This window comes from Hemicordylus capensis, chromosome 4, assembly GCF_027244095.1.
Source record: "Hemicordylus capensis ecotype Gifberg chromosome 4, rHemCap1.1.pri, whole genome shotgun sequence".
NCBI classification, from domain to species: domain Eukaryota; kingdom Metazoa; phylum Chordata; class Lepidosauria; order Squamata; family Cordylidae; genus Hemicordylus; species Hemicordylus capensis.
In genome coordinates, this window is record NC_069660.1 from 232871593 (window position 1) to 232884738 (window position 13146).

Here is a 13146-nt window from a genome sequence, read left to right on the forward strand (position 1 = left end):
AAATAAAGAGATTCTGATTCTGATTCTAGTTTGTTATTAACTGCAAATTACACTCCAATATCTACTTTTATCTTCCTACACAGTAGGGGGCAGTTCACATGACCATAAACTGCATAGGAGACAAATCTTACTAAGATTTGTGTGCTTGTAAAAAGCAAGGTTGGAGGCAAGGAGCTTTATCGTCTGTCAAGCCTCAGCTGAGCACACCATACCCAGATTCCATCCCCAGCTTCTGAATGAGGTAGGTGTAATGTAATTCTTTATTTATGACCCATGGTAAGCAAAACATGACATACACAAAACATCTCATAACTTTAAAAGATAAAAGGAAGAAGGAAATATGTAAATATATAAATAAATTCCCACAGATAAATAATCAATACAATTTTTAGAATTAATAAAAAAGAACTTGCTGCCGTAACAATACTGCAATGAAACAAAATTTGGCCACCTTAAAAGTGACATCTAAAGTTCTATCTGCAAGAAGACAAGAAACATAAAAATCTCCAGAGCAACCTGGGAAGGGTCTCAGAAGAGGAGTTAGTAAGGAGCATCTTAAATCTCTATATAATGGACAGCACAACAAAACATGTTGGATGGATTTGACTTCCCCCATACCACATGGGCATAATCTATCCTCCCTAGGAACCTCCCCGAGAGCACTGCTGAAGGTAACATGTCATGTCTTGCTCTAAAAAAGGCCCTCTGGTAACACATCATGCTCAAAGCATTCAAACAGGCAGCAGGACCCCAACTAGAACTGCTCAAACCCAACCTCATTTTAGTACAACCAGGGATTCAGGAGAGTTCTTGTTGAATTTCAAAGTCCAAGAGTCTTTGCTTCAGGATCTGCCTAGCCTGGTCATAACTTAACAAGACCAGGTAGTCCATAGACAGATCCAGGAACACAATTTTGTCCTGAATAGCCCGGGCCCAAGTGGGCTGGAATACATCAGCCAAGATAAGCGAAATCCATCCAATGAGGTAGGTGGAAAAATCATCCTACCCAACTGAGGTCTGACAGGTGATCAAGCTTCCTGTCTCAACCTTGCTTTTTACAAGCACATGCTGCAAAAAACTTAGTACGTAGGACTAATCTCTTACCCAGTATATGGTCATGTGAACTTCCCTAGCATTTTCCATGTCCAATATAATGTGAGGCTGCATGCTAGTGTACAATGCAAGGGAGCAAGATGTGTACACTCACATATGTCACTGAGTGTGCTTGTGGGCTAGTTGAATGTATCATCCAAACTGACCCAAGATCAATAGAATGTCTTGAAGAGATATCACAGCTGAGCTGTTTACTTCATAGATACATCTTTGGATGAATTCAGTTTTTCCACAACCCATGCAGAAGAGTGTTTTCTCTAATTTCTTTCACCTGTGTGCAGAATGCGTTTTCTTTTGGGTGGCAGTATCAAGGCAGTGTTTGCATATGTGCATTTAGAACGGGGCCTTCCCAATTCAACTTGAGCAGGATCTAAAATTAACTGAGCGGATATCAAAAAAGTGTGATATGCACATGCCTTAGAGGGAACACTGCTGCAGAATATATTGTTTGACAGCAGCTGTAAGAGTACACCTTTTGCATTCTAACAGACTTAGTACAGCCCTATTCATGTTATGTTCAAACATACAATCTGTACATAATGTATGCATATGCAGATACAGTTAACACATTATACTTAATGTATGTGCACTGCAACACTTTCTACAGTATCTACATGTTGCATTTGAATAGCTTTCACCACATTTTAAAATGAGTGCATATACAAAATGAGTGCATGTACAAAAACATATGCATGTGTGTAGTTATTTGTGTATAAAGTAAGTCTGTATCATTGTATCTGGGGCAGCAAAATCAGTGATTATATTGTTACACCTTTGCTTCTTAAGCTTGCCAAGCACAGCAGCTTCTGTCTAGCTCTACCCTGCAACAGGATAATCCCAGCTAGAGGAAATAAATCAACCAGCACGGAGATGTTTGTCCAGCACAGGAGTGGTTATTGACAGTTCATTACCCAGCTGCTACAAGACCCTTACTGTGATTTGGTGATCTCTTATAGGTGCAAGCTCTGAGGTGCTCATGATGCCACCCTGGTTGCAAGAGCTTAACTGGTCATTTCAATGGAGAAAAAATGTGGTACACACACTGCGTTTGTGTGAATATTCTCTCTATTGAAATGAATGAGAAGATCACTTATCCACAAAATCCATGAACATAAGAAGAATTCTGGATCCAATTGTGGAGGATCTATAGGCCTATCAGAAAACAACGGAAAACAGAAACTGCTTATCAAGTCATTTTACAGTAGCATAAAATATGAAAGGCCAATGAGATATTCTTGAATGGAACAAAAAACCATCTATTCTTATCTTAATAGTAATACATGAAAAATGTGCAAGCCTGCTCTCATCAACTAGCTGAAAGGTTCTGCATTTGTTCCTTTTTTTAAAAAAAGGCACTCGCCCTTTTTGATTTTCTTCTTGCAGACCTTGCAGTTTTTCTTGCTGTCAATAATTAAAATATACCATTATTTATAGCCTGGGAATAAAGGAGGCAAAGTGTCTAGCATACTAATTTATTGCCAGTATTCATTTAAGCTCTTTAAAGACATTCTCCAAAATCAAATTTAGCTGCATAAATTAATTCTCTGTTTGCATGAAGACTGACTTTTGTAACGCTGACCTCTCATCATATTGCTTTTTGTGATCTCCCGGAGAACTATGTCCAGGCGCCTTTTCATTTTGCACTTATGTGAGGTCCTTGCTGTTGACAGGCATTTTAACATCATTGAAAAATGAATTAAAAAGAAGTTTGGCAGAATATACTGTAAAAGGACCAAAACTGAAGTCCTGCTGCTTCTATCCACTGAAAGAAAGATCAATAGCAAGGTGAAAAATTGAAAGAATCATCCATTTATTAACACCTGGATAATGACCAAAATGTGCCCAAAAATTGATTTACCAGCAATGCCTTTCCATAGTAATCTGATTGAAATGAAGAGGGGGGAAATTAAAATGAATGAAAGGAGAAGTGAACTATCTGTGTTTAATCTCCAGTTCCATCAGAAATCGATTAACCAACTGACTTTGGGTCCAAAAGAATTAATTATACTCAGTCTCCGGTATAATTAACAACACTATGGCCATCTCCCAAAATATTCATTAAACAGTCAGGAACAATATGAAATTCAAATTAAAATTGGAAAAGAGATTAAATAGAAGTAGTCAACGCTAAAAAAGAATCAGAGTACATCTGAGATGAAATCATTTGAGCAATACAAAATATGGAAATACATTTTATGTTACATTTAATTATCTTTAATTCCAGCACTGCAAGCTGGCAGCTATTTTAGGCACATTACAAAGACTAAAATGGGTTAGAATTTTAATATGAATCAATCCTCATTGGTATAATAGGAATAGAAGTTAAGCTTTTAGGAAATTTAAGGCTAAAAATCCAAGTTGTCATTTTTGTTTCTTATGCTTGGATGCACCAATCTGCATTTTTAGACGATCCCTCAACCGGCCTCTGGCATTAACACTATAAAATCAAGAAATATAGCTCTAATTGGAGACAGCATGAACACACCTTGAGGATTCCAGTTTCAGCACTAGCACTAAAGCAGGCACTTCTATGACTGAGGCAAAATCTAATGCTTGCTACATAAAACTATGCAAATTATGTTTTCATTCTCTCAAGTCATATACACTGATCTATATTTTGTCCTTTATTTATAGCACAGTATGTGCATGGTGCTTATTAAACTGAAGCCAGATATGTTGTTCTCTTACAACAGCACACAAAATGGGCCTGCTATATGCAATCTCTTATATAATCCTATAGGAAGTATATAGCAAATAATACTAATATCAATAATATAGCAACCTACTAAACTATACATGGATCATTATCTAGATTGGTTCTGTTATTTTGTCATTGAGATATTGTTGCTTTTTAAGATGTTAGCATTATAGTGCAGAACATTGCAAAACAGCAGTTTGATGGCTTTGAGCCAATATATACAATTGCCGGGTTTGCCAGATATCCCATTTGCTATGAATAGGAAACTCCTATGAGCTGAGAAAGAAGAGTCACTGCATACACCAGTCTTCACCCCAGGGGCGTAGTTAGAGGATAGCGTAGTTCACCTCTCTCCCTGGAGAATCCTCAGAGTGAGAGAGATAATGAAAAAATAGGGAGCGATGGAGCTGGGGGCCTGTCATGGCCCAGACCTCTGAGTCAGAAGAGTCAGAGGAGGAGCAGGAGGATTTGGTTGAGAAAGCAGGCTCAGGCTCAGAAGCACAGCTGGAGGATTTGGCTGTGAGAACAGACTCTGAAGCTGAGGTGGAACGGCAGCAGACAGGGGAATCTGAACAGCTGGCAGAGATGAGGACTGAGGAGACTGATCAGGAGGAAGCTGGAATTTCACCTGTGTTAAGAAGACATCTCAAGAGAAAGGCTCAGTGGGAGACATGCAGGTGTAAGGTTTCGCAGGAGAGGGAATAGAAATGGTGAGCCAGGAAAGCCTGATTGGCTGCCAGTTATCTCGAGCCCTATATCAAGCAAACGCTGATCCTGAGACGGTACTTTCAGCAACTTTGCCTACCCCAGACAATGTTCCTTGTGCTTATAGTTGTTCACCCTTTCTTGTTTCAGCCTGTCCTTGTTCTGTTCCTTCCTGGCTCCTTTATTTCAGTTATTGCTCAGATATAATAGAGGGGGGTACCTAGTTTAGTTTCAAGGGGATTTTATTTTGGTTTCTACTACTTTATCTTTGAGAGTCATCCTTCAATTTCATCTGCGCAGCTAAGCTGCTACTTTCTGTTCTACAGAATTCCTATCTTGACTCACAGAAGTGGAGCTGAATGGACCATAAATCCTGTCGGGTCAGCTGTGCCAACATATTTACAACAGGGCCCCTCAAGAGCTGGGGGCCCTGGGTTCTTTGAACCCATCTGCTCAATTATAGATACACCCCTGCTTCCCCCTCTTCTTGCAAGGAATTACCTGCCAATCATGTGCCTTCTTGGCTTTAAAAAAAGAGAAAGAAATTAATAAAGCAAACAAAAAACAACCAATGATGCCACAAGACTGTATCTCAGAAGTTTTCTAGACTGTTGAGAGGAAAACAGTTGGCGAGAAGCTTTTTTAGGGGGGAAAAACTAGATAGCTTAGTGTCAGAGGCAAAAGAGTGAGTGGGTGTGTTGGGGCAAACTTAGTGTTAGACAAGAGGTAGGATAGCTCCATTCTCTTGCCTACTTGCCTATACCAAGTAAATACTATATGTGAACTTTCTTTGTTGAAAAGCCGTGTATAAATATTTATAAATATTTAATAATAATATTATATACTCCTTTTGTTCAACAGCCACAAATATTTATATACCGCTTTTCAACCAATGTTTCCAAAGTGGCTTACACAGAGAAATAACAAACAAACAAACAAATAAGATGGATTCCTGTCCCCAAAGGGCTCACAATCTAAAAGAAATCTAAGATTGACACCAGCAACAGTCGCTGGAGGTACTGTGCTGGGGGTGGATAGGGCCAATTACTCCCCACCTGATAAATAAAGAGAATCACGATATAAAAAGGTGCCTCTTTACCCAGTTAGCAGGGGGTTGTTCATATAATAGTAGTTAATTGTTGTTAATATAACAGCAACTTAAAAAACAAAAACCATATACATAAACAAATTCTCCTTTGCTGGTCCGGTTGGTGGAAAAGCCAGATATAAATACATACATAAATACTGTATATCAATGCACTTAAAGATGCAATTTGTAAACTATTGCTCATCTTGACTACTGTGAACAGTTCAGGTTGTGCATGAATATGAGAGACCCATAAAACATCACAAAAAGAGTGCAATACACAACTGGAGGCTTTACACACATGGCTTTTAATTCAAATCCACTCTGGATTGGAGTGTGCCAGTCCACATAGTAGTTGCATTTACCTTGACGAATCATGGACCAGTACAGACATGACTCTGTTTCCCCCCAAAGGAACATTTGCAAGAATTTAAATTGAAAAGGCAAACAGAAAGGGAGGAATCAGTTAAAAATCAAGTCTACAAAGTTGCTGATGGTAGGCAATGTTTTATATTTGGAAGCACCTTGCATTTAAGGAATGTATGTCCTAATAGCAAGCAAGGGGATTATTCTCAACAGAGAAATGGGGATAAGACGAAATTACAGAAAGATGGACTTTCTAACAAACAAAGTTGCCTATGCAAAAGTGAAATGAATTAAAATAACACTAAGAAACAAGAAACATTGTGTGGTGCAAAAGAAATAATCTGCATGGGTGATGCAAGTCAAAGTAGAAACAACATATATTTGGATAGTGGGGCTACTTCACATTTCTTCAAAAATTTGCAAGATTTCTCTGAGATAATCATGGAAAATAAAAGTCCTGTATGCCTTGCTTATGGGCAGAAAAATTTTGCAAAAAGAAAAGTTTATCAGAGGTGTAATCTTGGTGTAAATAGAATGAATGAAGTGTGTATTCCAGGTGCATACTATGTTCCAAGTCTGCAAAACAGTTTAATATGTAAAAACAGCTACAAGGTGTGGATGTAGAATTCTTTTCAGAAGGGACCATTGTTTTATTTTCAAAGGAGGAAAGTTTCTAATGGAAGGCATGTTGAAGCATGGTGTACTGTATGAAATAGATTGCAAAAGAGAGCAAGCTAATGTTGCAAGTGTGTGCACACAAAACCTCTCCCTGTTGCCGCACTTCATGATAAAGCAGGGGGCAGAGTTATGCACCCAGCCCCATTGATGGGCATGTGGGCTGCCATTTTATTCCCCAGGCACTTGAGGGTGGCTGGCCAATTGAAGTGAGGGAGAGGCTGCATAAGTGGCTGGCTCCCTTCACTCATTCTCAGTTGCTCTGGGGTGAGGCACCTGCCTGCCTGCCCCATTTCAGTGGGAGTTATCCAGTTGCCTTTTTGAGGCCAAGTAGGAATTTTGGGGGTCACACCTGATTGACTTTGGAGTGGCCTTTTCCCACCTATTTCTCACTGATTCTCCTGGTAGGGTTTCATTGTCTAGGATGTTTTAGTCACATTGCAGAAGAGTGCAGGTTGGGGTAGGTTGGTCTCATATTAGTGTTTGACTGGAGGACCGATTATCTGAGTGGGAAGCTGAGGAACAGCCCTTGCAGGTTTTGCAGCCCTTGGGCTGGGAATTGTCCCTACTCAGAGGCTGGCTGCACCCACCACTCAATGTTTTGTGGCTTGGATCAGGTGGGGCAGGCTGGCCTCCTCTCAGTGGGGATAAAACCTTGTGGTTGGATGATGTGCTGACCTGGAGCCGGGCTGAATCAACACCTTTTAAAATGCAGTTAGAAAAGCAAGTGTTCTAACACTGTTTTGTAGGTTGTGTGTAGATCGGCTGACTTGGAGAGGGGAGGGGGGATCCCCATAATGCACCACACACTCATGTACATTATTGTAGCTCTGGCGAGTGGGGCAATGAGGGGGAGGCATGAATCAGCACCCCAGCTCTCAGAGCTACTGGCAGCAGCTGGTGCTCATCTGGGCAGGCATTCTGCCCACCCAGGGATGGCAGAATGATCAGCTGTGGGGAGGTAAGTGCTTTGGGGCTTCCTGTCTGCAAAATGGGTAGCCCTTTCTCAATGCCTGTGAGAAAGGGCTCATTGTCTCAGTTCTTTATACAGGGCGTGCTTCTCTATTTGCATATATCTATGTACTGACTCGAGGGTGAAATGATGGTTTGTCTTCTCCTCACTTGTTGCCTTGAAGTCAAACTGAGAAGCTCTCCCTCTCTCTGCATAAGGCACTGTTTATTGTATTCTCAGCCTATATTTAGTTAGTAATAAATATCAAACTCTAGTTTCTCAGTTAAAGTTGGCTTCTTGTTCAATTACTTATAGAGGATCAGTAGTTACTTGCAAAAATGGAACCATTTGTTTACCTTCTCACATAACTACAGAATAAGACTACCATACAAAATGTTTAAAAGAAGCAAAAGAAAACATCCCTTTTCAACAAAACATACCTGATTTAGAAGCTTACTGCCAACAGGGTTGCAAAGCTTAATTTGGTGCCAGGGAGATGCCCAGGGCTTCCTTTTTGTTCACAAATGAGTAACTACAGTTGGCAGCTTAAGGAAGGGATTCCAGAGTAGAAGTCCTGACTTCCAGTCATGAGGTCCATACATATCATTGCAGAAGTTAAGCACAGAGAATATATTTCAGACACCAAGCCTTTGCAACAGAGAACTAAAGGAATATGCAAATGATGGGGAAATTATTACCTCCTAAGCAAAGTGCACTGGCTGTATATTTGATTCTGTAAACAGCAAATGATTTCTGGGGACTGGAGCTTTTTAAAATTAGGTGCCTAACATTTCTTTTAAAATATTTGTAGCTGACCACTGCAAAGATGGGTGGAGAATTTATTAGATGTATGGAGATTCTTGTGTTCAGTATTTTCAACACTTCTGTTGCTGCATAAAAGTAAAAAAAAAAAGGACTGTCTTTATAAACAAAGCAACTATTGTACTTTATGATTAACATTCAGATAGAGTAAAAGGATATTAAAGCAATTGAAGAAAATGTGGCATTATTATCACTGTGTGTAACGATATCCTTTCGTATGCCCTACATGATACCAAGCTATAAGTTTACTCCATACTGTTTCTAGAAATACATACACTCTTAAGAACAGCACTGTTGAATGCAAATAAGTTTTGGGATGATGTTGCGTTGCAGTCAAATGTGCTATGGAATTCTGTTTTTATCACACAGAGAGGGGAGAAATGGTGAACTTGACTATCTCTGTAGCAACATACAGTAGAATAGAACATATAAGAAACCTTCTCTTACAGTATATGTTCTTTGCACCTGGAATTTGCTTTCCCAAAGTGCTGTGCACAACTTTAGGGATCTGCACAAGAGTATTCTTGCAGAAGTGTGCCACATCCTTTGATGCCCACAAGAGCATAGGCCAGTTGAAAATGCCGAAAATGCAGAATGTTGGCCATTATGTTTAATTTTATCTAGTTCTGTTCTGAAGATTCATTATGAATTATAATTTAGTAAATCAATAGTAAACCATAAACGTATGTAACCACACATGAAAAAGGTTCACATTAAAAGAACACAGTCTAAAACAAAGATAGGCATAGGTAATGTTGGCTATCCAGCTGTTGCTGAACTACAACTCCCATCATCCCCAGCCACAACAGTGGACAAAAGAGGGAATGACTGAAGCAAAAAGATGACCACACTTTTTGTATTATTGTCTGCAGCATCAAAAAGCAAGCATTTCTTTGGTTATTGTTCCAAAAGGGCTGAAGGTGTTAACTTATTCAGGAAGCATTCCCCTCACTGCCAAGTGGCTTTCTTTGCTCATAATTAGATTATCACATAGCCAAATTTGATTGACTCCATGAGGCTGTTCTCACATGCAGGCTAACCTAATCTAGGGAAGCCCAGCCAGGGTTACGCTGAGCGTCAGAGCCACCAGGATCCTGCCTGATTCCAGCAGGGCAGCACCACTTAGCCTGGTTTTTAGCCTGGTCGTTCGCTAAGGTGAAGGGAGCAAGTGCTCCCTTAACTTGGGCTTGCTGTTCATGTGCAAGCCAGGCTGCTTCCAGCCCCGCCATACACAGAGATGGATGCTAGAATGCCCAGAGTGCCCATCTCCTGGGGAAATCCCCCAATGCACTGCACTTGGTACGTGGTGCATTGTGAGTTTCCTGGAGGCCTGGATGCATCGTCCCGGCCTCCAGAGGAGTGGGGGATTGTCTGGGAGTGTGATGTGCACTCCCAGAAACAACCTATACTTGTCTGGTGGTGGTGGGGAGATGAGCACAACCAGCATTCCCCTCTACCCTCCACCCCACCTACCCGCTTGTTTGTAACATTATCCCATTCACTACATAACCACTGACTGAGATTGACGCATGTGACCAAATAAAGACTAATGGCCAGGGCAGATAAGACAAAACAATAGCAGTGTGCAGAACTGGCTTGATTCAACACAGGTTCAATTCAAACCAGGCCAGTTTGACTGGTTTGAATGCAAACTGGTCTCAGAAGGAGGCCAGTTCAAACTGGCTTGAACTTTTTCAGTGGTTTGAATGACATGACAGCTGCCATTTTCTAAGTGTGTTTACATGTTTTCTCCCTTGCTGGTGGGGTTTCTGCCATTGCCTTCTGATTGGCTAGTGATCTCGTTTCTACTGTTTGGCTTGTTATCCTTCAAATCTGAGCGTTTTCAGGGCAGCTCTGCCCCCATTGTCTGGGGGGCAGGGATGAGGAAGTGGGACCAAAAGGGAGAGAGTTTGCAAGTGTATTTAAAGCCATGAAATGCCTGCCTGGCTTCACTCTGCCTCTGGATTCTGTAGGAAGAGAGAGAGACCTGCCTTTCCTTGTCTGTATTACTGCTGTTTGTCTTGCCTTGCTGCCTTGCTCTGCTGCTGCTCATCTCCCACTCTGCTCTGCTGATCCCCCGCTCTGCTAGGCCCCTGCTCTGCCATACACCCTTGCTGCTAGTACTCCTTGCTGCTGGACCCCCGCTTTGCTGGATTACCTTACTGCTGGACCCCTTTACTGCTGGGCATTCTTGCTGGCCTGCTGGCGTTTAAATGCCAGTGTGTGCTGCTCAGCCTGATTATCTGAGCTTCCTTCTGGTCAGACTCTAGCTGAGGATGTGGAAAGAAAAAGACATTGGTTTGGTAATCCCTACTACCTCAAAGTGACTCTCTTGGTTTTAGGTTAGAGACTAGAATATATATATAAAATAGAGCCTAGTTTGGGTGAAGGGATGTCCTCCAGGAGGGTGTGAGGCAGAGCTAAGTGCAGGGTTGCAGGCAAAGGGAAGGATGATGCTGGTTGAGGGCAAGAGTGGCAAGAGGGGCCTAATCCCCAAGTTGTCACTGTCCCCCTAGAGTTAATTGTGCACAGACTCACCTATCCATTGCTGCCTGCTCCACAGTGCAGCCACCTGTGGCAGCTGAGGTAGAAGTAGGACAGCCTCCCCTATTTCCCTGTCAGGGAAGAAGTTCTTCCCTTGGTGGGAGGAGAGGAGGAGATATTGTCAGTGCAGTCAGTGGGCAAGTGGTCTGGTCACCCAGAGTCATGGGCCATTGGAGAGATGATGGCTCTAGATGACCAGCCATTGCAGATGGTAGAGGATGCCAGCTTCTGCCAGCTGCTCCAGCTGCTTGCCCCCAACTACCAGATCCCCTAAGCACCCCCTTCAATAGGTGGGTGGTGTCCTCCCTATGCAGGGAGGTTGTGCCATGGCTGAAGAAGTCAACAGGGCCTGACACCAGCTTGCACTTCACTACAGATCTGTGGACCAGCTGTAGTGGGATGTAGGCTGATTTCCTGTCCCTTATGGTGCACTGGAGGGAACAGGAGAGAGAGGGGACATCATCTGCTACAGGTGGCATGGGCAGTCCTTCCCATGCAACAAAGCCCAGGTGGTTTGTGCTGCATGTGGAGCCGCTGGACAGAGACCACAAGGCAGATCTGCTGTTGGGAGAAGAATGTGGAGGAATGGCTCCCTGGGCAGCCAAACCTTGGCACACTACTCTTCTGGAGAAGATGATGGGTGACCTCCAGACCTCTCTGACCACTGGAGAGGCACATGTCCTGGCTAGTTCCATGAGGACTGGAGTGGTGGATCAGCACAGCAGCAAGTTTGGGTCAATCAACAGAGCATGTTTTAGCCTGCCTATGTGATGCAACTATAAAGGGCAATGCCTTCACCCCTGGTGAGATGCGCAGGTGGAGGGTCCTCCTGATTCAAGAGGTTAGAAGGCTGGGTCTGAACCAGAAGTACATGCTAGAGCATGTACTTCAAGCGCATAATCCAGCAGTAGAGCAGAATGGTGTCCCTTACAGCACCATCCCAGCTGGCACTTACAGATTGTCCACCCTGTGGTTCAATTAGGGGTGCCTTGGTACTTTGCCAGGAGTAAGGAAGGAGCTCACCATTCCTTGCAACAGTGCCAAGCAGTGTGTGCTGCAGCACCTGTAACAGCCAATGGCAGACCTTGAGATGGAGCCAAGCCAGTTTCGGACAACACATCAACAAGTCTGGCCAGACTTGGTGACAGTTGCGAGATGGCTCCTCTCATGCACACCAACTAGCATCTGGAGCTAGAGTTTGTTCTCCATGGCTGGGAACATGCGTGGTGACACCCCAGCACTTGCACTTGGATGCTGGCTTGGTGGAGCACTGGGCTTCCTGAAGGCCAACCTCCCCCTGCTGGTCTATCCCAAGCTCTATGTGGAGGGTGAGTGACTCATGGTTAACTCCACCCACTGAAATACCACTGCCAGCTTGCCACACCATGGCCAACCCTCAAACCAGATGTCTCACAGTCTTCCCATTGATGCTGCTGACATATGCAGACATGCACACATACACACTGCCAAGCTGAGGATGATGATGTACTGGTACCCTGAGGCCCAGCAACAATTGGAGGCCATGGTGGAACAGGCAGGACATTTGATTCTTTTACTGTTTCACTGTTCACTTGTTGTTTGTTACTTTAACTTTTTCTCCAAGCAGCACAGACACAGACACACATGCACCCTCCCTACAACCATGGCCCATAATGAGTGTGGACCTTTGCCCTAACGTGTCAGCCTGGCATAGCTGGGCCCCAGCCAATCTGAGGCCAACTTATTCTAGACACGAAGAGAAGAAAGAAGACTTCTTATCAAGTAAGTGTGGTTTTCTTTTTCTCAGCATTGTCTAATATGTTTGCTGTGCTATTGCTGCCGCTATGATTTATTATGACTGACTAGTTACTATCTGCTTTTGGTGGATCCGAGATGGACAAAGGCAGAACTCGGTCGCCTGAGATTTGTTGAGGTTTGGTTTGTGAGATGGTGCTATTGTGGCGAGAAGAAATGGACAGTAGATCTCAGCTCTCCCTACTGTGTGGAATATTTTCTTGGTGTTTACTGGCAGTGACATGAGCCCATGCATCTGTCCTTGAGACAAAGTTGTGCTCCACTCACTTATCTGGTCTATCTGTAGTCTGCATTCCGCATTGCAAGATGTGCACCAAGTCAAAATGTGGCTGAAGATGAAGAGGTTTTCTTCTAGTTGAGCTATGCTTGCAAAAAGGGTGCTGCTGCTGT